The sequence below is a fragment of the Lissotriton helveticus genome, chromosome 10, assembly GCF_964261635.1.
Source record: "Lissotriton helveticus chromosome 10, aLisHel1.1, whole genome shotgun sequence".
Lineage (NCBI taxonomy): Eukaryota > Metazoa > Chordata > Amphibia > Caudata > Salamandridae > Lissotriton > Lissotriton helveticus.
Window position 1 is genome coordinate 795,791,401 of NC_136071.1, and position 13,687 is coordinate 795,805,087.

Below are 13,687 nucleotides of genomic sequence, written 5' to 3' on the forward strand. Positions count from 1 at the left end.
CTGCAGAGGATATCGAATGTGTCGCTGTGATTGACGCGGTGCACAAAATGAGTCCGGTTGTGTCTGAGTCGGAGTGGAAATCCGCTAGTGAGAGGGATTCAGTTATGAAAAAGGTCATTGATTTTTCAACTCGTTGCTGGCCCGAACCCAGGAGTTTAGAGGGTGAGTCACGCAAATTTGCTCAAGTATCTGAAGAACTCTCTGTTGAGAATGGAATAGCACGCTGAGGAGATAGATTTATTCCTCCTTTCGAATTACGTAATGCAATCATTAACAAGGCTCATCAGGGACATTTAGGAGTTACTAAAACTGTCATGAGAATAAAACTTCATTATTGGTGGCCCTCCTTAGAAGAACAGGTTAGGAAACTAATTGGTTCTTGTCCTGAATGTCTTTTATCAGACAAGCATTGGCGTACGTTGAAAGTTCCTTTGCACCCAACTGAATTTCCCAATAAGGCTTGGGAGAAAGTTGGTATAGATTTTTCGGGGTCATATTCGGTGTTGGATGAAGATAACAAATATGTAATTTTGCTAGTTGACTATTATTCAAAATGGATGTACCATGAGTTTGTTAAGGCTCCTGATTCCAATTCTACAATCTCTTTCTTAAAGAACATTTTTGATGTGGAAGGTGCCCCGAGTGTGATTGTTACTGATAACGGTACACATTTCACTTCGGATAAAATGTGCAAATTTTTAAATGATTTAGATATTAAACAATTAAAAGTTGCTTTCTACTCTCCCTCGTCAAATGGATTGGTGGAGAGAGGGAATAAAGTGATTAAGGAGGGTATTCAAACGGCTTTAACTTGCAGGCTTAACGTGGTGGATTTTATTAGGGACAAAGTCTGGCATTATAATACAGCACCTCACTGTACCACAGGCGTACCTTCACTTTCCTTGTTAAGGAATAGGGAAGTGCATTCGAATGTGTTTCCTGTTTGGCTGAGAAATATGTCTAGCGGAAGCAGTATTGACTCGAGTGCCATACGGAAGAAAGTGGAGGGCAAGCAAATTCATATGAAAAAGTATTTTGATAAGAAATCTAGTTCTATGAATGTGGACATTTTTGTTGGGGACTGGGTTTTAATAAAAAAAACTGATAGAGTGAAAAAAGGGGGGTCAAAATTCTATGTGCCAGTTCAAGTCCTTAAAGTCAGTAAAGGAGCTGCATTTGTTGATGGAAAGGGTTGGTGGAATAAGCGTCACCTTGCAAAAGTTTTCCAGCGTCAAGTAGGAATCATGCAGAATAGGCGGGGTGCAGCTTATGAAGATTTGGATTGGAGTCATTGGCTGGATGTTCCAGTGAATCGCTCTGGTCCCATTCCAGCTATTGAGTCTCAGACTCATTCTAATGTCCACTCTAATGTGCAAAGTGTTGCTTTATGTTCTTAGAGTTCCTAAGAAATGTAAGGATTTTGTAAAATTCTAAGGAACATGAATATTTTCTTGTTCATTTGTATTTTGTTATTGTAAGGGGGAAGGTGGTGTGGCAGTAAGTAGTCATTGTGCATCGCGTGGGGTTCCGCGCGATGCACGCACATGTTGTTTCCCTTTGAATATATTGTCCTCGTGCTGCGCACGCATATGTTATTCCTTGAATGTGTTGTTCTCGTGCGGTGTGTCCGCTCAGCGGTGGGCTGTCAACGTTACTTTAGTCACCGTCCGGCTGTCTGCCGAGTGGACGCATCGCGCACTGGGTGGAGCTGAATATTGAAATAAACTCACCTTTATGGATATACTTCCTTTTTGTGGAATCTCCTTCTTGCAACAATAGGTTAAATACATAACAAATATTTATTGATTTTACCTAACTGCACATAATTTTAACCATTTAAATCCCTAGGAGGTACTAACACCTTCACTTCTATGTAGGAATTAAAGGAATCTGACACAATTAACACACACAAAGAGCTCATGGAATGTTCCACCTAGCAACGTTCTTTGCTGGCAAGGAGCTAACCTGAGAATGAAACATGCAATCAAGCATGGTGATGGCTAAACATTCTTTTTAAGGAACCCCCACTAATTAACTTTGCTATAAACAGCATTCTAGCACACCACAGTGAGTTGGGAATTGCCTTAATCTCCTTGTGGGAACCTTCCTACTTGTCGCGCACACTGGGTACATTGCAGTATCCGACAGGACCTCCAATAAGTAGAACTCTACATTCCTTTCTGCTTGGCACTGGAGGTCGCTGCCAAGGCCGAACTGGCCATAGCAGGCACCGGGCATTTCTCCGGTGGGCCGCTAGGGTGGGGGCCGTTTTTGTTACCGGGGGTCGGCAATATCACCCCCATGTAACAAAATCGTCCGAAACTGGCCCTCGCAAGCAGCTCGGCTGCCCTCCCCCTCACCCCATGGGGGGCCAGCTGAGCAGTTTGCCAGGGCCGGTATCTGTTCCCAGTGCGGCCCTGGTTGCTGCCCATAAGTCGGTCAGGCCATATCTTAACCTAAGAGGTCCACTCCGTGTCCAGCCATTACCAATATTCTTTTTTATTAGAATATAGTAAAGAGAACTTACTAAAGGCCATCTACGGCCTTCTGAATGACAGTCGTGAGGCAGTGGACCAAATTGGGGCTAGTGTCTGGGCCAGTTTATCTTGGACAGAGAGGACATGCCATGTGTTTCCTAATATGTGCTACAGACATCACAATTGTAGCTGAAACAGGAGCATGCATCCCTTCTGGCCTTGTGACCTGTCAAGAAGTGTCTTTTACTAACCCGGCTTCTTTTTTATATGTCAGCACTGTTTACAGTCACCAAATGCCCTATAAGCTATAGCTAATAGTAAGTCCTGTGGAAGACGAATATCGAAACGCGTCGACTGTCCCTGTTAATTTGCACTAATGGTGAAGTAATGACAATCTGAGGAATCTAGCTTTGCGATGCTCCTTGTTTTTTGACTGCATCAAGAGAAAAGCAGTAGAAAACTGTTAGCAGGCTAATTGTAAGCATATGCATTATTTCGCAGGCTTCTCAGTTATAACGAGGCAGAGCAGCACGAGACCCAAATCTCACAATATTTTATTAAGATATTTAGTACCACAGTTATTTAGTGGCGCCTCAAGACAAAGAACATGACAGAATATTTTAATAATAGAACACTGGCCACCTCACAGTATATCTCATGTGCAAAGTAGAAAATCTTCATTCAGCTGATCTGATGTATATAGCAGCAAAGATGTGTGGTAAATGCTCACCATTAGCTTATCTGCTGTAATCAAATTATAATGAGGGTAAACGTTTCTCCCCCCCATGCACATCCTTTACATGGTGTAGGCAAGCCTGGTGGTTAGAGGGGTTTGTGTACTGGGAAATTAAACTGGTTGAGAGGGGATAGAAATAATAAGTACTTACTAAAAAGAGCAAATTCAAGGAAAAGTTATAAAAGAGGGAGTGAGAAGCAAAGAACATCACAAAATAGTTTGAGACACCTGGGAAAAATCAAGGTAACACAACCAATGAGCTCAATGAGCTGGGTGAGGCGCAGTTGAAAAGTGCTACTCTGTATTTACCAACGTTTGAGATGAGCAAGAAATTACCCTTTTCAACACCTCCTTAGACTGATGTGATCAAAGAAGGCTAGATGAGCATGGAAGGTTCGAAAAACATAGGTGCCATGCTTCACCATCTTCAAGGAAGTGCCGAACAAGGTGGTGAAGTTTGTATTTTTGATCAAACTTTTACAAGGCTCCCTTCTCCGAAACGTGAAAACCATTGACCTTGACAGAAATATTCAGAGAGCACATTATGACCCATATCATTTAAGTATTCAAACGACTACAAAAGAATCTGGTGAATGTTGTCAAGCATATAGCCAGGACATTATTTAACGGTGTCATGTTCCAGCAGAGCTGATTCCTTCAAAGCTAATGATGACTGAAGATGGGGAGATTTCCTCTACGCCTGAGGTCTCATTGTGGAGTTGCATTCTTACATTTCCCTGCAAGATGTAAAGCCATATGCAAGAACAACATGAATATGACTAATCACTTTTCAGTGGCAGGTTACATTCATTCTGGGAGCATCAGAAAGTCATAGAATAAGTTAGCATTTCAGTTTTCAGATTAATGTTACCTCGCTCAGTAAGCACTAGTCATTTCTCTTCTAGGCCTGTGCTCTATTTTTCAATTTTTAGGAGTCTGCCTAAGGATTAGAGCCTCAAGGTATTTTCTGACCATGACTGATTGTTGTCACACTTATAAACTTATATTGGTTGCTGGATCCCTGGCCAGGAAAGTGATAGTTAAAATGTTGTTTCGTTAGTCTCTGAGTTAGGCATGCAGTCACAACTGCATGCCTAACTCACAGACTAACAAACACAATTCTTTCCTCATTCTTTCACAGACTTCATGGACCAAACATGGGATGAGCAACCCATCCAAGAAGACAGTATATGTTACTGACTGAATTTAGAAAACATAATTTTATTGCCCTGCAGGGAAAACCTATAGCTGAGGTAAGTACTCTTACAAGTTCAGTTGTTTAGACAGTCTGAAGTGATCTCATCATGTGAGATAAATTGATATCCTCATTCTCGTGCAACCACATGCAATTATTAGTAGAACCAGCCACAGTATGAAAACAATGCCCCCATGTTGGGCCTTAGTTTATTCACTTGATTTCATAGAATGATCAAGTGGATAGTCTACCATTCTTTCACCAATCAATTTCGTAGGGTTATATTTAAGCCCGGGCGGAGAACTCCGCTCCGTCCGCGGAGTGTGCAGAGATTTGCCTCCTCTGCATTCCGCAGAGAATGCGGAGAAGGCAAATCTCCGCACACTCTGCAGCGGAGCGGAGTTGGCCAGCCCCCTGCCTCCAACCCCGCCTCCACCCCCCCTATATTAACTATATTACTTTACTCCTGCTGTTTCGGTCCCAGTAGGGACGCGCTGGTGGCTGCCTCTTCATTCCTGTGGCCCCGGCCCCGGCGAGGACGCGCTGGGCGCTTCTTTGGGGAAAGACTACAATTCCCAGCTCCCCGAGCGCTGCGCCCACCGCTGACGCCAGCAAGCGCGCCAGGAGGAGCATAAGTGCAGGCGGGGGCTCGCGGGACGCACGCGGGTGACGCCCGGGAGAAGCCCGGGACAAGGGCGGGGCCGTCTGCAAACGTAAGAGGCCAAAGGAGGTCGGGCTGGGCACCCCCATTTGATTCTCTGTACAGGGGATGATGGACTACGAAAGAGGAAGGTAATGTGTGAACTGCACAAACGTTTGTTATAAGCGCTATGCTCCGTGCTCCCAGAGTCCTAACTTGCCCACCACCCTCTAAGAAGTTAATAGATTATACTGTGTAAAATGAGTAAGTGGAAAGGGGTAGTTGGAACCTTGGATGACTTTATTATAAGGGCCGAATCAGTACTTTTACATGAGATACAGGCAACAGAGAGAAGACTGTCATTGGATCCTGTCTCTCACCAACCGTGCCTGTCACTTGGAGGCCCTCCCGATCCAATCCCATCTGACATTTCAAGATTATCCCCTTTGCCATTAAGCCCAGGCATAGTAAATGCCCACACATCACCCTCTGTTATTCAGAATTTAAGTGCTCCTGCTACTAACACACGAGGGAATTCTAGTAAGACAGCTAGAGGCCGGACACCAGCCACCTCCTCATTTAGGGGAAAGAAAACCGCAGCGAAATTAACTCAGAACAAATCCAAGCAGAAAGTGAAAAATCCTAATATAGGAGCCTCTTGTGGAAGTGATGGCAGCGGTATAACAGCTGAGGTTTTTATGACAAACTCGATTGACACACAGACTGATGATACTCCGGAAAATGGACTCAATGCAGTAGACATGGGCATCACAATCCTGGACACTTTGATGGAAGGGTTTGAGTCTAGGCTGGATGATTTAATGGAGATTTTTGTTAAAAAAACTTGATATATTATGGGAGAAAATGCCTAAATTGAATTTAATGACAGTCAATACAAATGGGGGCGGGGTACAGTGTATTACAACCCCCAAGTGCAGCTGACCCTATGGTAACCCCCCAAATTGTACCATGTGTAACCTATGGGAATAAGGGGATATCTTCTATAACTGTCGAGGACTCTACCAATAGAAGCAATAGGATGACACCAGGAGCGGATGGTACAAGCAATCTGAAAGTGGGTAGAACTCAAAACAAGTCGTCTAAGCAGAGTTCAGTAATAGATGCCTGCACAAAGGCAGGCACTAGCAATTCTGGCACAAATCTTAATCCAGATGTTTTACATCTCCCACCAGCTTCTGCCCCTTATGTGCTCGTCTTAACTGGTGTTCCCATGCTTGATGTGGGCCAGAGAGAGTCATGGTCCGATCTTCGGAATAAATCGGCAGACTGGCTCCATAAACATAAGAATTTTGATCCGCGTATGATGGAGGAAATAATCATGGTTTGGAGAGTGGGGTGGGTTGGACCATCAAATAAGTGTATAGATGGGGATTGTATTGTCTTAAACTTTAACAGACCCCAAATGGTCCGACGTTTACTATCTATTAGAAATCAATCATTTGCCCGTTCAACTAACATCAGCACACTCCCTTTGGGTTATTTCTATAAGCCACCCACAATCCCAAGAAGGAGCTTTGAAACAGTTGTGCCTCAATTGAATAGATATCATGCACTCTCTAGCTTGGACACACAGGACTGATTATTAGTTATGGCATCTAACACACAAGCCCCTGATATGCCAATCCTAAATTTACCACCTAGATAAGATGGTATCCTAGAGAGGACAACTACATCTAGAGGTGGCAAAGGAGCTACCTTGAGTATCATAAGTTGGAACGTGGCAGGCTTACGTTCCAGACTTGATAACCAAGACTGGCTAAACATGATTAGGGAACATGACATTGTCATGTTCCAGGAAACCTGGGCCACAGAAGAGCTATACATTGAGGGGTTCCATTGTTTTAGCGTGATTGCCAAAATACCTAGGATGGGTAGACCATCAGGCGGACTGTTCATAGGGATTAATGTGGCTGCCGGGGGAAGTTTTAAGGCAATCTGATCAATTGTGATCTATAAAAGACGGATTCATTTTTATCTGGTAAATTTCTATAATGATTTTCAGTCAGTTCCAAATAATTGTTTTATTAAGCTTTTTGATTTTATTTCGAACTTGGATACCCAATCTAATACTGGGGACCCTTTAGGTACACTTCTGGGGGGAGATTTCAATGCCAAAATTCTCGGCACAGAATCTGAAGGAGGGTTGGTCCTTAATGGGCAATCCGCACGCAGAGGTGTAGAATTTAGCCAGTTTATAAGATCTCATAATCTGGCCAACGTCATGGATTTGGTAGCAGGGCCAACCGTGAATAACTATCCAACCTTTAGGGGCAGGGGCTGTAGCTCCTTAATAGACTTTATTTTCATATGTCCCTTGGTAGAAAAACAGTTAGTATCAGCCAAGGTTATTTCCTCAGATTTTGGAGACCATAACCCTATTAAAATATCGGTGAATACTGCTCCTAGGCCAACTTTCCAGATAGAATGCGGGGCAACAAATCTAATGCTTTCAACTGACAACTTAAGATTACACTGGAAGGGGGGTGACAGTTCCAAAATATTTAGGAAACAGGCTACAGACAAAATGCACCTTATTGATTCCTGTCTTTCACAACAATCTTCATCTGAAGTGATAATCCCGGATTTTAGTAAATGGTGTCAAGCGATTAAATCCCTTCTTTCTAGACCCACTCCCCAAATGGCAAGCACCCCCAGATGGTTCAATCAAGAATGCACACAAGCAAATAGGAATGTACGCAGCGCCCTCTCAGCTAATCCAAGGTGCATAATCGAGTCAAACTGGCCAGAAAGAAGTATACGAGGTGACTAAAGGCAGGAAGAAGGATCTCCTAAATGAACGCTGGGAAAAACTTTCATAGGCTGCCAATCAAATAAGAGTAACATCTTCTGGGCAGCAGTAAGGGACCTTCGGTCCATGGGCCAGATATCTACCCCGATCAGCTGCACCATCTCTAGTGATGCATGGGGTTAAACATTTTTCAGAAATTTATGCCACAGCGCTATCAAGTGAGACAACCTATGCTCCAGGTAGCCCTGTACCTATAGAAATAAGTATTGCAGAAGTTGTAGTAGCCATCAATCAAAGCTTAGGCAATAAAGCGCCAGGGCCAGACGGGCTCCCTATTGATTTAATCAAGTGGAATCCGGATTTCTGGGCCCCTTTGCTTTTGAACGTTTTTAATAGTCTAGCTATGGCAAAATTACCCGGCACTTGGGCTAAGAGTATAATAGTCCCGATTTTTAAGAAAGGAGATAGATCCCTTCCATGTAATTATAGACCTATTTCCCTAATAGACAACACCCTCAACATTTTAGGAAGAGTTCTGTACAACAAAATGTTGGCATGGACAGAGGCTAATGCTATTTTAGATCCATGTCAGTTGGGCTTCAGGGGTAAGGTTGGTACAATCGAACAATGTCTCAACCTAAATTTAATTGTCCGGAAATATACTATCGCATGGAGATCTCCTATTTATATGGCTTTTATGGATTTGTCCACAGCTTTTGATTTAGTGAATAGGTCAAAGCTGTGGACAATCCTTCTGGAAGGAGGGTTGGATGAGCCATTAGTAAACTTTTTAGCGTATTTACACAAAGATCTCCAGGCACAAGTAAGGCTTGGCATGGGAGGTGAGGTTTCGGGGACTATTGATGTAGGCAGGGGGGGTCAGACAAGGCTGTGTTCTGGCCCCCCTACTCTTTATCATATATATCAATGGGCTGAATAGCTCCTTGAAAATGGCCACTCAAGACGTCCCCTACATAAATGGAAAGCCCATCCCTGTGCTCCTATACGCAGATGATGCGGTCCTTATAGGCCGCACCCCAAATTCTCTGCATCTCCTGGTTCAAAATTTTAATAATCATATGAAAGAGTTAGACTTGCGGGTACATTTTAATAAATCTTTTTTCATGTGCAGTGGGCCAGGGAAGCGTGAGTTAGGCACTATTACAATAGATAGCCAAAAATTGACTTGCGTTAGTTCATTTGTCTATTTGGGGTTGGCCTTTGCTGCGAACGGCTCCTGGAGTGAGCATTTAGCCCACTCCAGGAGCAAGTTCTCAAAGGCCATCAATTCGATCCAGAGTTTGCCCCGTCCTAAGACTACTGCGGCACTCCTAGCAGTTCAGAAAATCTATAAACTTCAGTGCACTCCGGCGGCTACATATGGTGCCGAGATTTGGGGAATAGTTAAACCTATAGGTATTCAACAGGAAGAAAACAGGTTTTGCAGGAAACTGCTGAGTACTCCAATCTCAACCACTCAATATATATGTCATAAGGAGCTCAACATTAGTTTTATAACTGATTTTATCTGTGCCCGACCTGCAATTTTTTGGATATCAGTGTGGAGGAACGAAGCGGCATCCCTGACACGGCAGATTATCACTGACTGTTTAAAATGTGATAAAGGATTGGAAATTCCATGGTTAAGAGGCGTGCTACAATGTTTGCGCAGTGTTCATAGGGAGAATCTCTTCCTAGACCCCACCTCAGCAGAAACAGTCCTAAAAAAGGAACTGCGGGACGCTTTATATTCTCTTTATAACAGAGAGCGGTATGTTGTGGAGTCCGGAAAAACACTTGTGCGCAACTATATGGTTATTGAACAGCATTGCCATCCACTCCACATGTATTTGACTTTAGCCATGAGCCGCTGGGAGAGGAGCCTATTGCTCAGATTAAGAGCAGGCACAATTAAATTTGCACTTTGTTTCCCACTGGGCCATAGCCCAAATTTTAATCAAAACTTGTGCCCTTGTGATGAGAGGAGTGAGCAATCTATTATACACTTTTTATTCTTTTGTAAACATTATTTTAAATACTCGAAGGAGTTTCTTCACGCATATTTTAAAAAGAGAAGACCAATTACTCTTGATGTAGCATATCAGCACATATTAGCTTTGGATGATGTTGAACTGATTTTAAGCACTAGCACTTTCCTTAAAATTGAGATCAGAACCCGTAGGTCTATGATCGATTCCTGAGTATTTGTGATATAATCTGGGAATTGTTCTAACTGTTTTTATGCAAAAATGATGGATTTGTTCTTTGAACTGAATTTCCGCACTAGCACTTTCTTTAAAATCGGTCCCTGAGTATTTGTGAAATAATTTGGGAATTAATTTAATTGTATTGATGCAAAAATGATGGGTTCTGTTCTTTGCACTATGCACTTTAGATATATGAATTTTAACACTTGTATGGAATGTTTGTGAAGTATTAATTAATGATTTGTGCTTTTATGGTTACTAATGTATCCGAATAAAGTTGACCTGAACTGAACTGAACTATTAACAAGTAATTCTACATTACTTAAAAATAAATTAAAACCACTTACCTGTATTGCCGCATCCCCGGGCTGCCCTCCTTCTATTCCTCGCCATCTGGGTAATTCTTGAGAAAACTGTGCACACGCGTGGGCCCGCATATTACTCCCACGCATTTTTCACAAGAAATGCATGGGCGCGCGGGCGCAGTTTTCTCAAGGGTTACCCAGACGGCGAGAAAGTGGAGGAGGGGAGCCCGGGGATGCCGCAGTACAGGTAAGTGGTTTTAATGTACTTTTAAGTAATGTAGAATTAATTGTTAATATACGGGGGTGGAGGCGGGTGGCGTAGCAGAGCGGAGTTCCACAGAGTTTGTTGGCAACTCTGTGGACCACCGCATAGCCCCGCTACGCCCAGAGTTACTTATATTATTTTGCCAGCTGGAAGATAATTAATTTATCAGTGTTAGCTGCCTCTACAGCAGTTCACAGAAAGGAATATGGCGTCCTTCTAGGACTATTTGTTGGGATATCTGTCACCTAGGACCAAATCACAAACAGAGGGTCGAACCTTGCATAGTGCAACACCACAACCAAATAAGGTCTAGACCCTTCTAGAATGAACAGAATGGTACTGTTTTATGTTTAGTAATTACACAAGCTGTTCTAAATTCCTACACGTTTGGAGTATAAGGTAACAAAGCCAAAGATAGACAACATAATTTTCTGAGGAACATATAATACCTCTTTATTTGGGAGACTCGAGTTAGAACATATGTTGTGGTTCCAAAATTGGCAATAGGGCCGTTAGAACATATCTTCTCTCATTATGCATATACAGATAGGGCAGTGCAAAGAAATATTTATAAACTAGCTGCTTATGAACATCTGTATACCTCAATTTAAATCCCACAAAGTCAGAAAGTCATGGTTTCAGTCGATGCATCTAGACATTTTCTTCAGTATATTCTCTCTGTAAAAGAAACAGACCCTTAGGATAGTTAGCTCGTAGAAGTCTAACACGGATAGACCAAATAGCAAGCAAGCCAACAAGCATTATATATAAGGTTAAGGGCAAAATGCCATTGCCACAGACCAGAGTATTGTCCACTAGCCGTTTGGAACATGAAACACTAATATCCATACAGTGCAGTGCTAAATGTGCACACTTTTTCTCAATGCAAACGATTTGAAGAGAGAACATGCGATGAAACAGTGCCTCAGATAGGCACTCATGATCAGGTTTCTGGCTGTTCTCTATGGAAGAATGTGAGTAGACCTTAAAGCTTGTTACAACAAGCTATGGTAAACTGTTTGACTTCACCAATTTCTGCAGTTCTCGCTTTTCTGCGCCAGTTTCAGAATGAGATTATGCTTTATATAATAGTGAATCTGAAATGTACAACATGCAATAATAAAAAGTCGTTGCATTTGTGATGCATGTATATGTGCAATAGGTCTAAAGCGTTAGTGGATTGTAAACAAGTATAAAAGCGAACTTACAATTGTTAATACAAAGAACGTGGTGTGTGAACATTTTCCGTTCTCAACTCTGCAACAAATTAATTTGCTTTGACACGACTCGCATCTGAACTTCAAAACACACATTTCAGAAGAAAGCAGAGTGCCTGCTTCCAGCTCCACTCCTAATGCAAGATGAAAGGATGCACGGAAATCACCTCATTGTGAACCACAAGCCAAGCCCTTGCGCTGTCTCACATTGAAGTCCAAGAGAAACAACATGTGTACAAATCTATTGGACTCCAACCAGTCCTCACGCTAGGATGCCACACTTAAGGAAATCATGTCTTTCAAGACTTTTAACTCTTTTTGCAGCTAAGCAGAGACACACAGCAAAGCTTTCACAAGCTATGCCCCAGACTTTAAAATGTATCTTGCTAATAACCCAGCCTCACACCCTCCCTTGGGCTCAGGAAAGAACTAAAAATATTCCTTTGATGACAATATAGTCGAGCCCCAGCTCCTACCTAAATACTCGGACCACATCTGGTGGGAGAAAGCACGCACTTTGTACACCTCAAAAAAGTGTACATGCATTTGCGGCTCTCACGGATAAGTGCTGTGGAGCGGTCAGACGGTGAGGCGTGACGGGGGCAGGGCAGGGTGGTTTATATTGGAATTCGACATACAACAGGATAGTGAGAAGTAAATAAATAAATAAAAACCACTCACCTCGCGCCGAGTCGGCGATGCAGCGAGAGCAAGGTAAGTGGTTTTATTTATTTATTTTTGATTTTCCCGTTGTATGTCAATTTGACATTGAGGACAAATGCTATGCTAGAATACTAAACCAGGAGTTGGAAAAATAGGAAGGGATAACCCATTAATCCCCCTCACTCAAAAGGGCTGCAATATCGAGGAAACGAACAATTGAAAGCACTCCGTCCTAGCTACCCAGAGGCGTGCCGAGACTCACTTAACCAATCCAAGGGATAGCCATTAAGTTTAAAAACATATATAAATGCAAACGTCAAGAACTGTCTGCCCCAAACTGCAAAGCAGTCTCCTTCTCACTGGAATTAACTTCTAAATTTACTATATCTGGTGCCTTAATATGTCGTTCCCCGGGGTACAGAGGGAATGGGAGCTTGCTGCTCCCTGGCATATCCCCTCCCTTAATTCTTAAATCCGCTATCTTTATTCTTTTAGGTGACTTGAATATCAGCTAGAAGATGTTCTCTGTAGCGTTGTACAGACTTTGATCGAGGATCTTAGAACCCAGAACCTGACACCTATTAACTCCACCACAACTCATGCAGCATGCCACCTTCTGGATCCACTTTTTTCTAATTAAAAATCGCATTACTGCTACAATGGTGCCCCTATTGTGGTCAGATCATCACATGGTACTATTTGCAGTCTCAACTGGAATGGCCCCTTGTAGAGACAGGGTTAGACCTTTAGTCAGGACTAGAGCCTGGTCAATGCTGGATACCTCAGCTCTTAATCACCTACTGGGCAACATAATGACTAACTTAATCCATGTGGCCATGCGTGATCAGCTTAGAATTGATTAATGGGACACTGTCCTGCCTTTTAAACTCATCCATCCTGCCAGGACTTATTCTCCGGCTCCTTGGTTTACTGAGGCACTTTGCGCTGCGAAAACCAGGTGCAAGGGTTAGAGAGAGTCTGGAGACTCAAGTATGATGAAGAAGCAAAATTGAAATATGAAAGTGCATTGATAAACTACCATGGGCTTTGTAGAGCTGCTCATGCCACCTTTTATTTGTACCAAATTACCTCTGCAGAAAACTGCCCTAAAACTCTGTTCAGGTTAGTGTAAAACTCTCTGACCCTTTTATGGCTGCTCCTCAGCCGCGGCCCGTGGAGGGAGTTGCGGTGGGGCAAAAGGCGGGGCGGGGG